An 18,431-nucleotide genomic window follows, 5' to 3' on the forward strand; every position below is an offset into this window, starting at 1 on the left:
AGTGCAAAAGTTTCATTTATTAACTTTTAAAGCAATAACACAGTTGAATGTTCAAGTATCCACCTGACTGATGAATGTTCAAGTATCCACCAGACAGATGAATGTTCAAGTATACACCAGATAGATGAATGTTCAAGTATCCACCAGACAGTTGAATGTTCAAGTATCCACTAGACAGATGAATGTTCAAGTATCCACCAGACAGTTGAATGTGCAAGTATCCACTAGACAGATGAATGTTCAAGTATCCACCATTTCATTTATTATCATATTTCTCTTTTAGGAAAATGTTTCTGTTTTCACTTTATTTTATTTTGTACCAGTCTATTATTTTGTACCATTAAAAATTTATATTTTATGTTAGTAAAAAAGATGTTTGAAATTTTGTAGCAAAATTAAAAAAAAAAATCTCCTCTATATATATTGAAATAGTAATTTACTCAACCTTGGAATCCTATCACTGAACTGGGAAAGCTAGCTTTGATTGTTTTTTTTGTTGTAAATAGCCATATGGATAGTGTGTATATTATGCAAAGGTTGATTATTAGCTGTTAAGGTTGGAATTTTCCTTTTTTTTTAATTTTTACATGATTTCAATGTTAAATACCACTGTAGTTGTCTTTCTGATAATGATGCTATGATGTGGTCTTGGTATATTTTTTCTGTGATTAGATGTTGTAACATATAGATATTGACAATGTACAAAGTTTATATACAACCAAGTTCATACATTAATCTATTTCACAATCATACAAACTCTAAACTGCGTAAAGCTTTTTGTTATTATTAAAAATATAAACTGTAAAGTATTGGATGCTAAAATGCATTTTAATTGATTCTTCCCGAGCTATACTTTATTGCTTCTTCATTTTGTGTGTGCACAATCTATTGAATTAATAATGTAATTTTTTGTGAGATGATTTGTGTTGGTCACATGTATAAGTCATTAGTTTCTATCATGATTTTTTTTAAAGTATTTGTGTAAAACCAGAGAGGTTTCCTTAAATTTGTACTTTATTAATTTTTTATGTTACATTTTTGTTTAGTTTTAATTTTACTTACAAGCTGAATTTGTATACATAGCTATGATTTGATTTGATGGAATTCTTCTTTTTATAAAATTGTACATGGTCTAAGGTTTTTGAGTTCATTGAAGCTTTTTTTCAAAACTGTCTGAACAATTGAACTGAAGGCTTGTGAAACAATAGGCCAGCAAAAAATAACAAAAGCTTCCTCTCACCAGCCTGACTGAAATGATTGTTCTGTCTGGAAGAGATCCAAATTGGTGTCTGTATCACACTACTATTTCCAATGCTTCAGAAGCTCCAGACACAGGTGCTAGAGATCGGCAGACCGCTAAGCACACCAAGAACTCCTGCCATCTTCCTTCTCTTTACCACACTCAACAATCCCCATTCCATTTGTGAAACAGAATGTTGGGATTGTTGACATGGTCAGAAGGGCTTTCTTCCCAACCAAGACTTGAGCAATGCTCTTCCATTCCTAATGAAGTCTTGTTTTCTTACTTCCTTGAAGCCTAATTGTTTTGACCCAGGGGTGGGGGTGCACTATGTTGTAGACTGGGATGTTTGCTTTCTGACAGCATTGTAGAATAATTATATTGTAATAAAATATTTTTCAAATAAAAAAATTAAATGAAACAAAACCTACATCTTGGCTATTAAAATCCAGGTTAATACTGCTATTTGTTGTATAATGTATGTGTCACTGTCATGAGATGTATACATTGGATGCTTACATAAACATTGGTTTTGTGAAACATCAGTCAATTGTATTTATGACCCTACTCTAAATGGCCTAGAATGTTGAACATAAGAGTACCAGTTCAATGTTAGAGAAAATAATAGTAAGTAGGGGAGACAATAAAAGAGTTTTAATATGTTCCATCTTCTTGTTTAGTCCACTTTTGTGAATTATAGTTGAAGTTTAATTGTGTTTAATCATATTAGCCACCCAACTCTATTGTAAAAATCGTATTATACAATGCAACTTTTATCTACAGATAATGACCCTGTAAGAAGGTAAAGTACCACAATGACCAACCAGCGTTACTTTCCCCAACTACTGTCTGGTGCCCAATAGATTTGGTTGGACTCTCAGGCATCATTCTATGGCCTCCTATGGATCGTCTCGGTGATTGGAATGATGTTGCCCACACATCAGTTCCTCCCTCTCCATGCAGCTGATGTATCCAAAGGAACGGCAGTGCCGATACAGTTTGGGGTTAGCGGCGTCGCAGGTTCTGCCAGAGTGTAGCACTGGGTGCTGCAAACTGCCTTAGGGTCGCCAGCTCCTGATTTTTCCTCAGGGTTGAAGCCTTTTCCATGATTGGGTATAGCTGCAAAGCAACAGAGGTTTGAATTCAGAGTTTTCCTTCTCCTAGGTGGGTAGCCAGCAAGGTTGTCATTGCCGGAAGTGGTAATGGATGAAAGCACTCCACTACCTATAAAATGCTTCCAAATGGCATGCATCTCGAATAGCCTCTGACAACCAGTCCAACTCATGGCCTTCATGTGTGGCTCAGATATTGAGTCCGGCGGAACTGTTCTCACTAACAGGAGAAGGGGCAAAGGCGAGTAACTGGCGCCTTAACCAGTAAGCTTCGGGCAGGAGGGGCTCAGGCATCGTAAGAATCAAAGATCCCATTCTTCAGCAAGATTTGAACCCTTAGATCCCCTCAGTTTGGAAGACAAGCACTTAACCTCTCACCCACAGCATCCCAAAGTTAAAATTTATTTAGCATAAATATTTAAATGTCTAGATCCTCTGTTACTATTTGCAGCACGTTTTTCAGCATTATTACATTTTCAACTGTTAACTGTTACACAAGAAATGCTCAAATCTTATTGATTTAAGCAAGTACTTATATATACAATGAAACATCCAGATGTAACAAATTACTGACAAAAGTAAAAACCACACTGACAACATATTTAATAAGAAAGATACCATGATTTAATAAGTTGAAATAAAACATCATGAATACAAACAATGATTCACTTAAGTTTAAAATCAGATCAGTGAGTAAACACAAGTTCTGTACTGATTCTCTAGTAGACATTTCTATCAAGCTACTATTGATTTCATTGTAAGTCATGTAGCAAGGAGTTGCACTAGATTTGGCGTAGGCTTTGATGACTTTATTTACTGCTTCCAGAAAATCTTTCTCTGTAGCCATCTTCCTACGAGCCCTGATAGCAAACATTCCAGCTTCTGTGCCAACACTACGAATTTCCGCTCCTATTGATAAAAGCAAATAAAAAAGTAAAAATAAAAAAAACAACAATAGACCTCTTTTGTTTTTTAACCAATGCATTAACAAACAAATGATTAATTCAAAACTTAGAAAAAAAGCATAAAAACACAGACAATATGGAGTCACTATCAAAATAATCAGTATGACAAGATTCTAAATAAATACTATTCAGATTTATTTCTCTTATAACCACGGCATGGGGGGGCTCAGCAGCCCAAACCAACCTAAGAAAAATAGACAAGGTTCAAAATATTGGTCTAAGGATAATGACAGGAGCAATGAAAACAACACCCATAAGCTATGGAGAAAACCGCTGCACAAAACTGGCACAAAAACCATCTCAAAAGGACCAATTTCATACAGAAATCTCTATAGCCTAAAAAAGAAACACCAACTTGAAAAAATTACTCTGGAATCCTCAATAAACTATAATGAATCTCCACCCTGGGACCAAAGCCCTCTTCCTACTATAAGGGACCATATTGAAAACATAAAAAGAAAATCTGTTAACAGACCAACAGAGCTCAAGGAAATAGTGATCTGTTTTCTACATACCAATTATCCTAGCAATCAGTGGATCAGATTTTACACGGATGGCTCATCCCATAAAGCCACCACTAATGGAGGAGCTGGAATACTTATCAAATGGCCAGATGGAGGAAAACTAGAAAAATCCATTGCAACTGGAGAGCTCTCTGACAGTCACAGAGCAGAAAGGGAAGCACTAGCACTAGCTGCTACCATGCTAGCAAATCATCCAAGTTCCCCACAAAGTCAGATTGTCTTTCTAACCAATGCGAAAACAACCCTCCAAAGCTTGCAAAACTCTGATTCCTCTTACATTAAACACCTCAGAACAACACTTACAAAGCTCAACAACAACAGCAAAAAAACTGTTATCAATGGATACCAGCTCATATACAACTAGAAGGAAATGAGAAGGCTGACACACTCGCCAAGAGTGGGAGAACCAACTCACAAATAAACTCTGCACTCTATCCAGAAGAAATGAAGAAATTAATTGTAAATAAAATAAATGAGAAATGGACGAGCTCTCATCCAAATCACAAGAAAGATGATGCTTACTATAAGCTATCCCAACAAGACCAACGTCTAATCTTTTGACTCAGGACTGGACACAACAGAATGCGACAACACATGTACCGCAAGCTCAAAATTGGAACCAGTGAAATCTGCCAATGTGGAGTATCACCAGAGAATGCCGACCACGTCCTCCAAAACTGCTCTCTTTACCAAGAGGCCTGCATAAGACATTGGCCCCAAATCACCCCAATAGAAAGAAAACTATATGGAGAGCTCCCTGATTTGGAAACCACTGCGCAGTTCATCTCATGTATTGGTCTAGTCATATGAACACTCCAACATAACAATGAGAACGAAGAAGAAGAAGAATTTCTCTTTTAATGTAAGTTGATTCAAATGGAAATCTAGGTTTACTTCTGAATACCATTATCAAGAGTAGATGAGAAGACATTAACATTAAGAGTGTTTGTTGAGAGGAAAGAACATAGTTTGTGAGAGAATTAAATTTGTAAACAATAACTATCATTGTGGTAACTACATTATGATGAATACACAGTTTTTAAAGCTAATGTACATTAAAATGAAGTAATTGCTATCAAAAAGCTTGTATTCATACATGAATTTGTCAATAATAGAAATAGTATCAAGTATTAGATTGCTGAGTGAAAGTATAAACTTGAATGGAAGAAAGAGAAAGTAGTCAAGTCTAAACATCAAAGTATGACTAGGAAAATCTCAATGTAATGTCTCAACACCAAATATGACTAGCAAAGTCTCATCTCAACATCAAATAGGATTAGGAAAGTCCCACTGTAATATCTCAACATTAAATTTGAGTACTTCTTTGAACCCAGCTTGGTAAAATAGTTTCAATAGCTCTAATAACTTTATGTAGTCTTATGTTCTAAGCAAGTTGCAATCAGGCAACTGATTGTTGGCTTAAAAGGCTAAAAGGCAGCCATAAATGTTTTGTAGTCATTGATTAAAAAAAATTATGTTTCATATCACATTAACAAGCAGTTTGGGACACTTATGCATCAATGAAGTTGCAAGCATAAAAAAAGATTCTACTTCTATAGTATACTAGCATTACCCTTGGTTCTTCCACCTGATTTGTTCTCAGGCTATACATTGTTTATTTTGGCTAAAAACTCTTTTTTTTTTCTGCACTTCCAATAAAATTTCCTGCATTTTATTTTCAGCCCAAAAAGCCTAGTATCAATCACATTGAATTCATAAAGACACATACTTTTGGTGTTTGAATTCTAAGAACACTTTTCTCCCCATCCTCAAACAAACAAAAATGGTACATACAATCTTCTTTCTTCTTCCTTCTCATTTTTTTAGTGGAGCATTCAGATGACTGGACCAGTATATGAGATTATTTTCGCAGTGGTTTCCAAATCAGGGAACTCTCCATATAGTTTTCTTTCTATTGGGGTGTTTATGGGCCAGTGTCATGTACAGCCTCTTGGTAAAGAGAGCAGTTTTGGAGGAGATGGTCAGCATTCTCTGGTGACACTCCACATGGGCAGATTTCAGTTTCTGATTTTGAGCTTCCGATACATCTGTTGTTGCATTCTGTTGTGTCTGGATGTTTTACTCCCATGAAACAGTTTTAAAGGCACATCACTATTCATGATTTAGTTTATCTTCATATATCATTATTTTTAAAGTTGGTCAGTTGTAGCACCTTTATCTGGACATGCATCTTATACACATTAAAAAATATTTTACACTTATATTTATAGCCTATCAAGTTCTTCTTCTTCTTCTTCTAGCCAGCTTTATTGCTGCTGAGATGTGAGCTCTTTTGTAGACTGTGCCAAGGAAAAAAAGTGTGCTATTTTATTCAGTTGTTCAGCACTGCCATACAGGGTGTTGGTTATGTTGGGCTGTAGTGGAAGTAGGGTCTGCCTAAGGTGGATTAGAGAGGGGCATTCAAAGAGGATATGGTTTACGGTTTCAAAGGGGTGGGCGCAATGTCTGCAAAGGGGTAGTTGTGTGGAGTTTATTTTGTTCAGGTGGTAATTTAATAGTGGTGTGTGTCCTGTTCTTAGTTGGAAGATTGTAGATTGTTCTTTGCTGGGGAGGAAGTTAATACTGTCCAGTTTGTTAGGCGTAGTCATTTCTCTGTACATGGCTCTGCCTGTGTTTCCTGATGCCCATTGGTTGAGCCACTCCTCTTTGTGATTGTTGACTAACATTGACCTTAGGGTGAGGTAGTTAACAGGTCTATCTAGTTGTTCCATAGATGAACCTGCCTTTGATAGCTTATCTGCCTTTTCATTTCCCATGATGCCAATGTGTCCAGGGATCCACTGTAGTGTAATATTGATATTTAATTTTGATATCACCTGGTGGATTATCACAATGAGTGTTGTCAACTCTCTTGGGCTGTTTGAGGTGCTGCTGTTAAGTGCTTGCAGACTAGATTGGGAGTCTGTAAAGACAACAATATCTGATGGTGGTTGCACTCCTTCATATAATTTGTTTTCCACTGTCTGGAGTGCTATGGTAATTGCCTCAATTTCGGCTTGGAAGTTTGAGCAGTAATCACCACAGGGTGCGCTTATCTCAAAGTGTTTATTTTTAGGGAAGACCAGGAAGGCACCAAGACCAGCATTGATGCTAGCTTTGAAAGCCGATCCGTCTGTATAAATATGGATAGCTGTTTTTTGATAGCTTTTGATTGTTTCAAGCGTGCCTACTTTGAGCTCCAGTGGATTTGATTCTTTTGTTAAGGTGTTATTTAGTAAATGTGTTTTGATGGTTGGTTGTTTGTAGTTTAGTTCGGGTGTAATGTTTGAAAACCTGGTAATTTTTTCTATGTTATTGGGTAGGTGGTGTTTTAGGGCTAGTTCGTCAGTAAGTTGGATCAGAGTCCTTTGCTTTTTTTGGTTGTTTTTCCTATTTCCCTGTGTTAGTAATTTATTTGGATGATCGTCCTCCAACCTTCTGTATCTCTCAATAGCTTCTAATGCTGCTCTGTTGCGCCTTAACTTAAGAGGTTCAATATTGGAGTCTATTTCACAGGCTGCTGTGGGAGTAGTTCTCATACCTCCACTAATTAACCGCAAGGCTTGGTTTTGGATTGTATCTAATGGTGATTGATAGGTTTTGTTGGCAGCTACTTGTATGGAGAGACAGTTATCCATTACAGATCTGACATATCCAGTGTATAACTGTCTTAAGGTTTTCTTTTCAGCTCCCCAGGATGTTCCTTCTAGGTGTTTTATTATGTTTAATCTTTGTGATGCCTTTTCTTTTAAATCTGCCATAAAGTGTTTTAGAGACAGTCTTTGGTCTAGTTTTACACCAAGATATGTTGGATTTTCTTCTTTATTTATTGGCTGAGAGTCTATTTTTAGGATGTAGTTTCTTTTTGCTGTTTTGTTGCTGTGGCTAAAGATTGAATAAACTGACTTTTCTTTGTTTATTTCCATTTTCCATAATTTTGAATATGTGGAGATAGTTGTGAGGGCTCTATTTAGTTTGGATCTAGTTAGCACTGGATATTTCTCTGTAGTCCAAATTAAAAGGTCGTCTGCATAAAGTGCCTTATTGACCGAAATGAGGTCCGGGAGGTCATTCATGAAGATTAGAAAGAGAGTGCAGCTAAGGGCTGAACCTTGTGGTAGTCCTTCTTCCAAACTTTTTTTTACTAGAGATGGCACCTTCGAATCGGGTTTGGATGGTTCTGTTTTTTAAGAATGCCCTGATCCAGCTGTACATTTTTCCATGGATGCCCATTTTTTTCATCTTCAAAAATAGACCTTTTCTCCACACTCTATCATAGGCTTGCTGCAAATCTATAAATACTGCTGTAGTGTGCTTGTTTTCATGAAACCCTTCTACTGTGTCCTGGATAAAACGAAAGAGGGGTGATCTTCTGTTCTACTTGCTTTCCTGAAGCCAGCTTGTGCATTGTGGAGTGAGCAAGTACTTTCTAGCCACCAATAAAGTCGGTTATTGATCATTTTTTCTGCCATTTTGCCAATGTTGGATGTTAGAGATATTGGTCTATAACTTTTTGGGTCTCCAGGTGGTTTATTTTTCTTTAAAATGGGTATTATGTTTGCAGTTCTCCATTCCTGTGGTATGTCTCCAGTTTTCCATGTATGGTTGATAAAGTTAAGTATACAGTTTTGGGCCTGTGGTCCTAGTCCCCGAAGCATTTCATTTGTTATTTTATCGGGTCCAGGGGATTTTCTTGACTTGAGGCTTTTTAGGGCAGTATTGAGCTCATGCAGAGTGAAGGGAGTGTCAAAGATCTGACAGTTGACTGTTGGAGCTTTTTCTTCTTTCTTTAAGATATTACTGAAGGCCTGTTCCAGTTGTTTTCTTGGCTTTGACTTGTTAATGCTGGCAAAATATTTATTGAAGGTTTCAGCCTTTTTAAGGTTTTCTGTTATTATGTCGTCAGTGCCTTTTATAGGTTGGGGGTTTGTTATTTGTTTCTTTCCTGCTAGCCGGTGCAGAAGTGTCCAGGCCTTTCGACCATCCTTGTTTAGATCTAGTTGTTCGCATGTTGTGGTCCACTTTTTCTTTTTTTCTGTTTTAATTTTGTATCTTATAAGCCCTGTCAATTTGTTGTACGTTTTCTTGTTCTCTCTAGTAGGGTTTTTTTCTATAGTCTTCCTGGCCATATTTCTTTCTTTTACTAATTTATCTAATTCAGGTGTCCAAAAAGGTTTGTATTTTTTAACTTGGCCTCGAGGGATGTATTTTTTTGCTGCTTGTAAGATGTTGGAGACTATAGTTGTGTAGGTTGAATTGACGTCTGTCTCAATTATGCTTGATAGTCTTGTGTCTGTTTCTTGTGAAAAAGCTGCCCAGTTAGCTTTTTTATAGTTCCATCTAGTTGTTTTGTTGGATTGGTATCTACCTGGCATTCCAATATTGAGGAGTATAGGCCTGTGGTCACTACCTATGTCTTCAAGTACTGTTATTTTAGAAGAGTCGGTAATGTCTGTAGAGATAAAAGTTAGGTCAGGTCTGCTAGTTGTGTTGTGTGCTCTGTGGAGGAAAGTTGGAGGTGTAGTTTTGTTTTGCAGAAGGTGTAGGTTAGAGGCATTTGTTACATCCTCTATTTCTTTGCCACGCTTGTTGTAGTGTGGGTAGCCTAGGGAAGGTGTGTGTGCATTGAAGTCGCCAGCTATTATTGTCCTTGTGTAGTGTGGTAGTTGTATGTCTATTTCTGCAGTTGATGATGGTAGGCAATAGTAGTTTTTGATGGTGTACTTTGTTCCTCCTCTCCAAAGAAGTATTTCCTGAGTGTCGATGTCTGTATTGTTCTGTATTTGTTTTACTATGGCTTGTGTGTCGTTTCTTATGAGGGTCATAATTCCCTGGCATTTGGTGCAAAGGCATCTGTACTGTGTGTAGCTTGTGATGTTTATTTTTTTCTTGGGCAGTGGTGTTTCTTGCAATAGCGCTATGTGTATATCATGCTTCTTGAGTATGTGTTGGAGTTCTGTTGTCTTGTTTTGTAGACCTAAGATGTTGAGTTGCAAAAGGTTTAGGTGTTTGCTGCTAGTCTGTTTTTTTTTTCCAGTAGCTGACTTATCACAGGCAGTCCTGGAAGAAACTGCCATGCGCAGAACTTTTACGAGGCGACGTCTGAGCTCGTATGGATTTTTCGTTAAATTCCTTGGCATTTAGTGTAGGCTGGGTGTTTCCTCAGGCTTTTTTAAAATATATAAATATATAGCCCCCGCATTTTAAGGGAGTTTTCGGTCTTGGCAATTTTCTCCAATACTGACATAAAAGGAAACATCTAGGTCTGAAAACCGTAACCGGAATATCCATGGGACAAGGTGGGGTTGGCCAATGGTCCATTCTCCGCCATCCATAGAGCTCTCCAAATGGAACTTTTCTGCAGTAGAAAGCTTAAAGTGGACTGTGCTCTGGGTATGCTCTGTGGAATCGTCACATCCTGGATCCAGGCCCCTTCACGATATCACATTCACCAGATTTAGAAAAAAAACACTTCATGATGGGTTTATGTCTAGTATTAGAATGTAGTGAGACAAGGACCTCCGTCTGGTGTAGTGCAATCCAGACCTCTGTCAAAAAGCACCTAGAGGGGAGGAAGGTCCACTATTATTCACTTAGTGAAATGCAAGTGGAAAGGCAGTGGGGTTATTTATTTCTCTTGGTCATTTCCAAGCCCCGATACCCACACGTTTGGAGTATCGCCACAGAGTGGAGGTTTGGAGTCAGAGTTTTCCTTCTCCTAGATGGGTTGCGTTATTTAGGCTGACGTGCCCCATCAACACGAAGCTAAATTGGTTTTGAGGCGCCAGTGTTCCGCCTTTCATCCCTTCTCCTGTCAGTTTGTAAGAACAGGTTCCGCCGGATTTTTGAGAAAATCACACGTGAAGGCCAGGAGCTGGATTTGACTGTCAGAGGCATTTAGAGACGCAAGCCATGGGAGCATTTCTTGGAAAGTGGGTGCTTATCCCCACTTTCACCCCCGGCATTGACAGTCCTTTGGAACCCAGCCTATCAAGTTAAAATAGCCTGATTACCACAAACAGGGAGGTGCAGTGGCTGAGATGTAAGGCGCTTAACTTCTGAACCAAGGATCCAGGGTTTGAATCCTGGTTTAGACCCAGCTCTAATGGGTACCTGACATAAGTTGGGGAAAAAGTAAAGGTGGTTGGTCATTCTGTTGGCCACATGACACCCTCATTAGCCGTAGGCCACAGAATCAGATGACCTTTACATCATCTGCCCTATAAACCACAAGATCGGAAAGGGGAACTTTTTTTTTCTTTTTACCACAAACAGATTTACACAAAAAATCCCCCCCCCCCTTCCAAAGAAAAGAAAAAAACTTTTTTACTGCTTTCATAAATAAAAAGGATGGTTAATGTTATTTCTATAAAAACATACCTTGAAACAAACATTGCAGTCCTTTTGCTTTAACTGCCTCATCTCAGCTTAGTTTAGGGGAACAACCTATGCACAAAATAAACACAGTTAAATAGATTGAACTCAAATTCTAGAAGGTCAATGAAATTTACATAAAAGAGTTATTTAGAAAATGAACTTTTCTCCAAGTCTTCATCCAGCCTTTCCTTCTGTTTTAATCAGAAATTGCATTGATATTGTCATTACAAGTTCTTTCAAAATGTTTTGAGTCAAGTCTAACTCTATTTTTCAATTAACACACTTGAGATTTTGCTGTTAATCTTTTGCCCTTTGTCAACAATCAGCCTAATGTATGGAAGACATTTGTATAGGCCATGCAGAGCTGAGATTGTCATCTGTGACATTTGTTTTTACACATCAATATTATGCAAAGCCTCTTTCTCCATGCATATTTTTCATCATCTGATGCAGACAAAGCTGTTGTCCTTCAAGGATCCAATTGTTTTCTTTTGAATTTTGCACCTGTCTTTCAAAACAGGTTTTATTTTGACCTTAAATGTGTGTTCCACTGCCTTCTTGAGAGCTTAATTGTCTCTATCAGAAAGCATCAGTTGCCAGCTAAAAAAAAACACTTTTTAGCATGAGACGAATAAAAAAAATGCCAGAGGTAGTAAAAAGATAAATCTGATTCAAACCTTATCTTCAACTCCTTGAAAGAAACCCATTGGTGCTAAAATGTTGTGTGATGGATGGGAGACCTATCCTTATAAAGTTCTTTGCCATCTTGATCTAGAGGAGCTAAGAAAATATCCAAGATACTGGCTTTCAAATCTGAGAGTATCTAGCATCGAAATCTCAAGATCACTGCTCCCAAAGTGACTAAACATCTGACAGTAAATAAAAAAAAATATAAAAAACAATTAATATTTATTTTTTCTTGTATTGGACAAAGCATGTATTATTAATATTATATTATTATAGACAATAAGGTCTGAAAGGTGAACTTTTTTTTATGCTTTTTTTTTAAAGAAAATTCTAAATGATGAACTGATAGTGAGCTTAACAATGATCATGTATAAGGCTTGTCTTGGAGTCCAAAGATTAGTGAGGAGTGCAGTATTTCCCATGGCTGCGCAGCCCCAGCAGTGACCTACATATTTTGCCACATCCAGCGCAAGCATAACCATTGTTCGCAGGTGGTTAATTCAGATTTTCTTTTCGCCATCTGCATTTGTCCTTGGCAGCGGATTTTGTTTTGGTGTCAAATGTGATGTGTATCCCGCGGCCTTCGTGAGTGACCTCCAGCTGTATCCTTCTGAGGCCACATGCAACCAGGTGCTCTCTTCTATGTCAGCCAAGGAAAGCTGATGCCTAAGTTGGTCTTTGAAATGTTTAATGTTTCCGTGGGGCGCCTCTGTTACGTCAACCACCTTTTAGCTCACCTAAAAAGACTGCCTTTGGCATACGTTCATCTTCCATACGGGATACATGCCCTACCCAGCGTAAGTGCCGGACCATAATAAATGATCATGTATATTGAGACATCAACCAATCAACTCCCTGCCTACAACTAAAATAAAAAACTACTTAAACTCATTAATGCATGGCTAAAGCTAGAGCCATGTATCAAAGTTCTTTTCTAAAACTCTATTACAACTGTACAGAAATAAAGTTAAAATGCTGTCAATATGATAATTTGAGTCACTATCTGCTTCATATAGTATGTAAATGTTTCCCAAACTGTTTTCCCTCAGAAAGCCTGACTAGGTGTTCCACAAACTACTGGAATAATTAACATAAGACAATCAAAGCCATATTGTAAATCATGTGGAATATCTGAATTTTTCTTCTCTTCTACAGCAAGATGTCTTCACTCAATGCATAATTCCCATAGAATGAAGAAGATAAGATAATCCATGCATTGTTAACAGAAAGATGTCAATTAACTGTGATGTCATCCTCTGAGCTGAGTCAGCTAGAGCTGCTCCCAATGTTTATCCCTGTCAAGAATGCCTTGCTTTGGCAAGTCTTTCAAAACCTTTTACAACTTACACCTTCAAGTGTCTTTCAATAAACAAATCATGTTGATCATCTGCCAACATAAAGAAGTATACATAGATATTAGCATTTCAAAGTCATGGGCCAAAAGCTGTCATTTTTCATTTCGCTTCTATATCAATATTTTGATTTTTTGTCGGCTAAATGATTTGTGTACCTCATAGGAAAACAATGGGGTCCAGGGTTTGAACCTCAATGAAGATTGGGATTTTGAATTTTTAGGGTGCCCCTCAGTCCCCCAACTCTAATGGGTAACTGACTTTAGGTGGGGAAAATTAAGGTGGTTAGTCATTGTGCTGGACACATGAGGACCTGCTCATTAACCACTGGCCATAGAAACATTACCTTGACATCATTGGCTCCATGGATCGCAAGGTCTGAAAGGTAAACTTTACTTTTTGTAATACTTTTTAAAAAATTAATATCCACTGTGCATCCCATTACTTCTTACTTATGTATAATAGATTTCTCTTTTCCCTTCCTTGTGTTTCTTGAATCAAGTTCCTTTTTATAGAGCATTTTGATACCTCCACAAAGCCAATAGATTATATTATTTGTCATAATGTCCAAAAGTAGAAACTAATTATTTTATAATGAGAATGTGGGTATAAGTGTTGTCTATCCAGTACCCAAAACTACAAATTTTTCAAGAAAAAAATCAACAAATTAAACATATTGAAAAGGTAATAAAAAATTAACAAGGATTATGTGAAGGTCTTTCCAAATTTTATTAAGATTTGCGGTTAAACAGTAGAGTTCTTTTTATTTGTTTAAATAGATCATTAAGTGTAATACTTCAAGACCTATATCTAGTTCCTAATCTTCAGACAGTTGATCATGGATAAAATCTGAACATTTTCATTTCAATGTATGGATTCTATGGTGGAAAAATGTTCTACAACTTCTGCAAAGATCAGGCTCTGTTTTATCCACCATGGTCAAACACATCAACCTTAGACAAACAGTATCCACCCTAGACAAAAAGTATCCATTTCTAAATAAAAAAATACATACATATAATTTTCTTTACATATTTAAAAGAAAAAGAGAAAGATTACCTGAGGTGACAGACACCATCAGTATAGCAATATTTTTTTGAGATATCAGTTACTGGTTCGGAAACTGCAGATGGATCAGTCACTGTACAAACTTGGTCAGTAAAATTTGAAAAGTAGACAACTCCATGGTAAACAATAAAATCACCACCTGAAAACACAAATAAACAATAAGAGGATGTAGACACACAAATTATTACAATGTATGATTTTAATTCAATGTGAGCCAAAGGAATAGTTATAACCTTATATAGCCTTAAACACATCAAACATTTGAACTAGTGGCCAATAGTGCACCACATTTTAAGGATAAATGTATAAAATATACAGCTATTTTATTTGAATAAATGTGAATATTAAAGTCAATATAAACAAATATGAGACTGTGTGACAAAAGTTTAACTTAAATATTACATACTGTTTGCGTTTTTTTTTTCTGTGTTCTCATTATAAATTGTAGGGTTCAGATATATATATATATATTTATCGAAGATGAACTCCATTCTTTTCAGATCAGGCAGCTTTCCATACAATCTTTATTCTAAAGGCTGTTGGGGGGCCAGTTTTTTGTATAGGCCTCATGATAAAACAAGGCCACTTGTTCTTTTCACTAGTTTCAACATCCAGAATAAGTGTTGCCTCATTATGTTGTGCCCTGTTCAAAGGTGAAAAATAATTCATTGACTGTGTCCTGATAGAATGTAACATGCATCCTTAATCCTGATGTTTGAGTGACAACTGTTTTGGTTTATACTACTCTTTTTTTTTTCTTTTTCTCTTCCAGATATAGTGGAATTTAAGAAAAGAAAAAGTAAAGTACCACTTTCAGACCTTGTGGTCTATAGGGCAGATGATGTAAAGGTCATCTGTTTCTGTGGCCTATGGTTATGTGTCCAACCACCTTTACTTTTCCCTAACTAATTTCAGGTACCCATTAGAGCTGGGTGGATTCAAGAGGTGCCCAAAGATCCCAAAATTAAAAACCCCAGTCTTCGGCAGGATTCAAACCATGCACCCTGGTTCAGTAACCAAGTGCTTTACCACTTAGCCACTGCACCTCCCATGGAATTTAAGACTGCTTAGTTATTCTTCCATTTTGGCAGTGTCAGATTTTTCTTCTCCTCTATTTGAAAGTGTGCTGGGACCCATTGAAGAACAGTTTTCTTGCTATTATTGTTGAGATTTATAAGAGCTGTTCTGACTTTTTTGATAGAGGAGGCATCAGATTTTTTTAAACATTAGAAAGAAATGTTTATTCATTAGAAAGTGCATCTGAGAGATTGCCAGTGGCAATTAAATTTTCTAATCTTTCTTAATTGAGCCATTTATTGAATAAGACAGCTCCTCTGTTACTGGTGGATTCTTAAGATGATCCATCTGTATAATTGACCCACTAGTTATTGGTTTATTAGATTTGTAGAAAAATATTCACCATTTTCTTGAGATCTTTCTGATTGTGATAAGATTTTTTGGTTATGTTTTCAATACTGTCTCATAGCAAAAAGAGAGCTTAGGTCCCAGGGAAGAGAGTCATTGCACTGTTTAACTGATTCATAAATTATATTTTATAAGTGGTGTTTCTTTGTTTGAGATTCTTGTATGAAATGGTCTTTTCAGTTAGTTTTGAGTGCCAGACTTGTGGGTTTAAGTTTTGAGTGGGTAGCTCTCTTAGGTTTCCATTTTAGTAAACTGAGTAAGGATTATTATTTCTCTTATTTTGTCCAGAGAAACCAGGGAAAAAATGATCTCTTCCATTGCTTTGAAGGTTGTTGTTTCTATTGTTTGGAGTTTAGTTTTTGTTTTACTTTTTTACTTTGTCTATTTTCTGTAGAATTGACTGCTGAATCCTATGATGTAGCACTGTGTTTTAGAGTGATGTAGCTGGTAAATTTCTTTTTCAAAATGTAATTTGCTTATGGAAGCTCACAGCCTGCTAGGTGGTTGGTGTTAGCCTTCCCTGGTTGTCCAAGAAGTCTACATCTGAGTTGCCAGTTACACTGATGTGATTTGGTATCCCCTGCATCTAGTGTGTTGTAGCTGGTACATTTCTATTTCAAAATGTGATTTGGTATCTACTGCATCTAGCGTGTTGTAGCTGGTACATTCCTATTTCAAAATGTTGTGACTTGCTCCAAATTAATATTTCCATTTTATATCTTGTACAATTTCACTTTTTTTTAGTTGACTTTATAGACTGTCATTTTATTCATACTGCCATGTAAGATCTTTAAATTTGTTGAACCATGGATTGGGCATTAGAGCTGGGTGGACTCAGAGGTGCCCAGTCTTCACTAGGATTCATAGCCGGGACCCCCAGTATGAAAGTCAAGAGCTTTACCACTCAGCCACCACGCCTCCATCAAATTGATTAGGCTAAAAGTAGTCCTACAAGTTCTTTGAGTGAAAAGAAAACAGTGTTTAATGAATAAAAAAGGGAAGAAGAAACTTTTTTTTTCCCACTAAAGTAAATCAAAGTAAAGTTCCCCTTTAAGACCTTACAATCTAGGGGGCTGAGGATGTAAAGGTCATCTGTTTCTGTGGCCCATGGTTAATGAGATTGCCAGCACAACAACCAGCCGCCTTTACCTTCCCCATCACACCAGGTACCTTAAGTTGGTAGACAAAGTCATGTGATCAGGGCACGGCAGACATATTGTTGGTAAAAATCTGGTTTCTATGCACAGTCAACACAAGCTTTTAGGCACTTACCATGGATAAGTCGAGCAAAGAAAGATATAGTCAGAAACAAATACTAATTCTTACACTTTGAAAGCAAGCCAGCATAATAAAGAAAATGATTTGCTGCCCTCCTTGTGTTTTTTTTTTTAAATAATAAAAAAAAAAAAAAAAATACATGTTTTACTTATTTCGGATGTTCCTTCAGAGTTGAAGATAATTACTTCCTAGTCCAAACCTCCCGCAGGACGGCGGGGGATGGGAGCGGGCAGGGTTTGAACCCCTGACCATCGATAAGTCCGAACGACAGTCCAGCGTGCTTATCCAGATCTCTTCACTTATAATCTTGTTCTACTGAAAGTGCTTACACAATCACAAAGGATGAGTTCAAGGTATTCCGAATCAATTTTATTGTTAGACCTAGATTAGATCTAGATCTACTAATAACTAATCTAGACTAGATTCTAGATCTATATTCTAACTATTTAAGTTAGCATATCTAGACTACTATATTCATAATATTGTTTGACATAAATGTAGAATCAGATTGAATAGTCAATATTTATTATTGTCGAGGGCAGTGTTTCTCAAACTGTGTGCCGCCGAAGATTTGCAGGTGTGCCGAGGAGTTTTCAGAATGCCACACGTGCAGTGTTACACAGGTTTGCGTACTATTAAATTTTTATTTTACCTTGCGACGACATCCCAACTTGCAACGACCAGTAATAGTAGTGGATCGCTACATTATGACGGAAAGGGGTGTTAGCTCTTCAGGTTATGGAGTTGTCCACTATACATATATTATTATAATGACTCAAATGTAGGCCGCCTTAGCAGACGCTCAGCAGTTCTTTAATTGGTAACGATTATAATAAGCTATGTGTTTCATGTAAATTTTGTAGGTGTATGCTAATAATAACAAATTATTACTAAGCCTTAGTCATTGTTATCCATGGAGAAATACGTTGGTAAGAATGAAACTGCGAAAGCGTTCAATGAAAAGTATGGAACCAAACAAAGGTACAAAGAAGATTACATCGGATATGGTTTCATATCTTCAGGACCTGAAGATTCTCCATTGTCATTCTGTCTGATCTGCAATTCAGCTCTGTTGCATGAGGCGCTTGTTCCAAGCAAATTGAAGAGACACTTGGAAACAAAACATCCAGCTGTAAAAGCGCAACCGAAGGAATACTTCGAAAACATCAGGTCCCTTCAAGTGGATGAATCCACTGACATTAGTGCAAAGCCCAGTTGTTAGCTTTTATTCAGTTCATAAAGGATGAAAAATGTGTCAACAAATTCTTATTTTGAAAAGACTTACCAACTACGACCAAAGGTGAAGATTTTTAAGTGGTGAACGAAAACATTTTGCTATTCAAAGTACAGTGGAGACAAACTGTGTCAGCGTTTGCACCGATGGCTGTCCTTCCATGCAGGGA

At 37.0% G+C, this 18,431-nt stretch overlaps 1 long non-coding RNA gene across 1 annotated transcript; it reads right to left on the reverse strand.

Annotated features, from left to right (window-relative positions):
• Positions 1–2,953: 2,953 nt before the first annotated feature.
• On the reverse strand, positions 2,954–6,105 carry LOC129927606 (uncharacterized). The gene is made up of 2 exons (XR_008779196.1): positions 5,636–6,105; positions 2,954–3,261 (listed from the first exon to the last, which is right to left on the reverse strand). It is a non-coding gene; the product is annotated as an uncharacterized LOC129927606 (long non-coding RNA).
• Positions 6,106–18,431: the final 12,326 nt, after the last annotated feature.

This window comes from Biomphalaria glabrata, chromosome 8 (assembly GCF_947242115.1).
Source record: "Biomphalaria glabrata chromosome 8, xgBioGlab47.1, whole genome shotgun sequence".
NCBI lineage: Eukaryota > Metazoa > Mollusca > Gastropoda > Planorbidae > Biomphalaria > Biomphalaria glabrata.